Raw genomic sequence first — 5341 nt, forward strand, 5'->3', positions numbered from 1 at the left:
ATATTGATTTCCTCTATGAGAAGAAGAGCTCCATATAGATATTTACAAAAATGATCAAATTGTGAAACTAAAATGTGTGAAATTTTTCTTTGCCAAATGATAGTTAACAGCTGAAGATAGCATATCTATAGAATAAGTTAAATATGGTTAATTTATTAACCCTCAGCTTCCTTAAAAGCATAGTTGGTAAAGATTTCAAGTTTTCTATTCAAGTGCTTATGAATTCTGAATTTTTCATTTAATATTGACATTATATTTACAGGGAAAGAATACTACAATGTGGCTCCTCAGGATCAACAGTGAAAAATCTTAATCAATAATGACCCTCCTGACTATGTCTAAAGGCTGTAACCTTTATAGCTGATGTAAGATGATCTGATTGCATGGCATTAAAATTTCCTGGTGTTTCTACCATCCAGGATCTTCTTATGAGTGCATGGGGACTGCTGTGGACCTTAACCTGTTTATAAAAATATACCTTGGAGCATGACCCTTTATTCATAGAAGGTACTTTCAATATCATTTCTATGAGTTTTTCTTCTTTCTTTTAATAATCTAGTAATGAATTCAAGTGTTTTGTTTCCTTACATCACTTAATGTGTATGCTACAACATCTCAGATCTGTTTATATGTTTATTTCTCTTTGAACACAAAAACCTTGATTCAATCTTTTGAGGTAAACATCATAGAGACATCATAGATGATTATCAGAGTGTATGTCACAAGCTTGACCATAAGGTCAATTTAAATGGTCAAAGGCACAACAAATGAAAGTGAAAACTTTTTTTTCTATCAGAATACATAATTTTGTAATAAACAAACACTGGAAAGTTACTCTCATAATGAGTCTTAATGTCTTCCAAGAGTTCAGTTTGGACTTCCTCCATTAATCCTTGTATCTTGTAATCCTTGTATCTCCAATGGTTTTGTGGGCTAAAAATCATGTGTCTTTAACAATCTTTTTTTTCTGACAACTGTTTTCTCTTATCATCTATAAACTTGACTTCTTCTCTAGTCAAAGGTCTTTCAGGGTAATCCAAGTAATTCTTACCCTCTTTTGGTAATAAATGGTTATATTCTTCATTGGCTTCTTCTGCAATCAAGGGTCTTTCTATGTAATCTATGACATTACAAGGCCCATCCATTGTGGGGATAATTAGCTATATTCTTCATGAGAAATGATCTGAATAATGTCATCTCTTTTTATTTTAATTGGTATACCTCTGTCTAACTCTTTCTCTGTAAGAACTCTCTTACCAAACTGAGTTTTACTCATTCCTTTACTCTTTTCTTTTACTAAAGCTGTTACTACCCATGGTTAATATGAAAAGTCAAAATCTTATGTTACACCTTGTATTTATACCCTTTTTGTCTGTATTTAGAATTCCATCAAGCTTATATTACATTACAATTTTTCTTTTTCAACTAAGACATTATTTTTTTTCATTTTTCAGGATTCTCTTGTGAGGGCTTATGGAAATGATCTTTGTCTACTCTTAGAATGGTGAAAGACTATCAGATTATGCAAAGACTAACAGAATATCCTCTCTTGGAACACTGAAACAAGAAAACCAAACTTAAGAGGATGGAGGATTTAAGAAGAACATAGATAAATATGATTTCCAACGAATTTAACCAGTACGATCATACACTGTGGTTTACAGGATGACAAAGAAAGGACTCAGGATTGTATCTTTTACTGTCAGACACTGACTATGGATAAAGTGTAATCATTTATCAAGCTGAGATCTAGTCAAATCAAGTATTGAAAATATGATTTTCTGATAGCATGAGCTCTTTAAAAACTCATTCTCACAGACCTTAAAGTATCTGAATGTGACTTTCATTTTTACCAATTCATATTGAAGACTGTTGTTATGTATGGGAATTACACATTAAAACCTTTTATTTTTTATCTATTTTTTACAACCCCCTAGAAATTACACAGATATCCAGATGCTGGATTTAATGTTATTATTTAACTTTCCTGGAATTGTAAATATATTTTGTTTGTGTATGTATCATGTTTAATTTTGAATTTAAAATTGGTCTCAATAAGACCCCCCAATAAAGATGCAAGTGTTTCATAATCTGTGGTTTAATAATATCTTGAATATCTTTATCATACCATATTCATCATACTAATTACATATAGAATGGTTGTAGGAATACACTTTGTTGTTTAGAACACTTTGTCAAGGTCAAAGCATAAGATTATTGAGATGACTTCTTTGACAATAATTTGTAACTTACAAACTTCACATCATAAGTACACAGATGAAGAATCAATAAGATATTTCTATAGATTTTTTGGATCATTTACTTCTGGGTAAAAGTTAGTTACTGAGATTACTGATTTGAGTCCTGTAATGCAATAACTTAAACATTGTGTAATAACTTTGCAATAACTTAAACATTGTGTAATAACTTATAGACTTTATAAAAATTAGGTGCAAATTCTTAGGAAAGGAATGAAATGTTAATCAAATGTACAATGTTCAAGGGTGTTTATATGACTATTACTATGTAATACCTAGGGTTTCTGTAAAAATTCTATATTCACTTCATAGATAAAGACCTGTATAATATATATTTTAAACTATGATGAAGGAAAAAAAGGTCAAAAGTTCTCACCTTCAGCTCTTTCATATTCTGTCATACACAACAAAAGATAAATTGCAGTCATATGACAAACTGAGGTCTAATCAAATCCTAGAATTGATATTGTGATTTTCTGATAGTATGAGATCTTCAAAAAAATATTTACCAGACTTCAAAGTATCTAAATGTGACTTTTATTTTTGCCAATTCATATTGAAGACTGTTGTTATGTATGAGAAATATACATTTAAACCTTTTATTTTTCATCTTATTTCTACAACCCCTAACAAATTACACAGATGTTTAAAAGCTAGCTTTGGTGTAATTATTACTTTCCTTGTACTGTAAATACATTTTGTTTGTGTATGTGTGTGTCCTATTTCGAATTTAATAGGTCTCAATAGGACCCCCATAAAGATGTAAGTGTCCCCCTGATCTGTGATGTAATAATATCTTGAATATTTCTATCAACCATTAGACTTCATGCTTACTACACAAAACAGGTTAGAGTAATACACTTAGTTTTATAGGACACTTTGTCAGGGTCAAAGCATGAGATTGTTGAGATAACTACCTTTGACAATAATTTGTAACCTGCAAAATTCACATCATAAGTAAAGAAAGATTCAGAGATTTTCTATAGATTCTTGGATCATTTTTTCTCCTGGGTAAAATTTAGTTGTTGTAACTTTAACATTTTGTGATAACCTAGAGACTTTACATCAGCTCTATTGGGTGGCATAGCATATTCTTTGGAAAGAATTGAAATGTAAATCATATGCACTATGTTCAAGGATGTTTAAAGACTATTACTATGTAATACCTTAGAATTCTGTAAAAAAAAATTATTATCACTGCGTAGATAAAGACTGGTTGGAATAATTTATGTTTTGAAATAAGGTTTAGGGAAAAAAGTCAAGAATGTGGATATGACTTTTATTCAAATGGTGCAGTACAGCAACTCTGGTGATTTACATACCTTCAGTCATAAATACATGTAGACAGGTATTGGGAAGACTCCTCTAGATTTTGAAATTTTTAATTCAAAAGTATAGAATTTTTTTTTAAGTTTGAAAGATTAAATGGCAGCATATCATTTGGTTGTGAATTAAAAAATAAATCCAAACATATACATCCTTGGATGATAATTGTAGTATTTTATCAATTCCTGGATTTCTGTCTTGATATCATCCTTTAATGTCCTTAAAATTTTAATGACTGTCTTTTAGTTTTAGTTGAATTAGTTTCTTTTCTACATGTGAAAATGACATCATCCAAAGAAGTTCTTCATTTGTATGTTATATGAAGAAGACAATTTTCATCACAGTGAAAGAGATTGTTTTGTTAAACATATTGCATTGATGCACAAATATACTTTTAGATTTTTAATAGCTAGGGTTCATATTTCTTAATATGGAATGCTAAGTACTGTTGATTTCAATGTTTTGTGAACAAAGACATACTAGTAGAAAAAATGTACATGATGTGTTAGAAAAGCATGTGTAAACCTGATGACTTTATAATTGCTGATTAAATCAATTATGAGTTTCATCTTTGTTACATTGTAAACATTTCTAAGTAGGGCACACATCAGAAACTCTTAAAATTCTGAGTATCAGGGTTTAACACAACAATTCCAAATGATTTTTGGACGCTTTTTATGTATCAAAAAAAATAAGACAAAACAGAATGTTTTGTTAACAGATGTTCCAATGGAAAACAACCACAAAGAAATGATTTGATATGTTCTTTATGTGATTTATGTAAAATGTATTTTAAAATTGTACCCTAACATTTATCTTTTGCATAAATACATTTTTTTTTGTGGAGAATTTCTCATAACTTTGAAAAAAAAGTAGCTTTATTGTATAATATGGTTAACTTAAAATTTTGTAGACTTAAAAGTTGTACATGATGTGTTACACATCTTACATATGTAACCATTTCATTTCAGGGCATTCACCATATATTGTGGTTTTGTCTTAAATTTGTTTGTTCATGTAATCAATAATTTGAGAATACTCAAATTAGGTAATGCATGAGAGAATAGGCAAGAAAATCAGGTTTAAGAAATGGTTTTTACTATTTATAAGGGGTTAATCTATATACTGAATCTATAAGTACATTTAGTCTATACATTTAAGGTATTTGTGTATGAAATAAACTTGCATTTGAGCATTTTAAGACAATTGTAAACACTACTTTAACCAGTTTAAAAAATGATTAGATTCACTGTCAGCATGTCATTTCTTGTAAAATAAATGAGAAAACAAACAATTTTATTTGAGTCATTTTTTTTTAAATGTAAATAAGAAGCATTGGAAGTTGGGAATATTTCACAAAGTTGATTGAGCATAATTCTCACTAGAACAGTAGGAGTATGATGATTTAAGCATTAAAGAAACCATTTCGTATTTCAATATACAAACCATGTTTAGTCAAGCAGTATATAGTTTACTCTTGCCAAAAAGTAAATGGTATCTCTATTCAGGGTCAATCCAAAGGTCAAAAAGGAATGAAAAAAATATTTCTCTTTATGTATCAAACATGTAGGTATTATTGCAATAAATTCACTGTATTCATTTTTGTTCTCTTTCTATGTATGAAAATCTCTGATTTGGGCAATCAAAATACAAGAAGCAAATGAGTTATGTCAAATGATGAAGGTATACACTTGAAAATTACATGAACAGAGAATTTTGAGTTTCCCTCAAATATGGCCGCCAAGTGATGTGAAATA

The 5341-nt window shown here is 29.4% G+C and overlaps 1 long non-coding RNA gene across 1 annotated transcript; it reads left to right on the forward strand.

Annotated features, from left to right (window-relative positions):
- Positions 1-255: 255 nt before the first annotated feature.
- Positions 256-4207, forward strand: LOC134231645 (uncharacterized). Its single transcript, XR_009984590.1, has 3 exons — positions 256-507; positions 1455-2388; positions 2435-4207. It is a non-coding gene; the product is annotated as an uncharacterized LOC134231645 (long non-coding RNA).
- The last annotated feature ends 1134 nt before the right edge of the window (positions 4208-5341 follow it).

This window comes from Saccostrea cucullata, unplaced genomic scaffold, assembly GCF_032062105.1.
Source record: "Saccostrea cucullata isolate Sc308-1 unplaced genomic scaffold, CSIRO_AGI_Scuc_v1 ctg89, whole genome shotgun sequence".
NCBI classification, from domain to species: domain Eukaryota; kingdom Metazoa; phylum Mollusca; class Bivalvia; order Ostreida; family Ostreidae; genus Saccostrea; species Saccostrea cuccullata.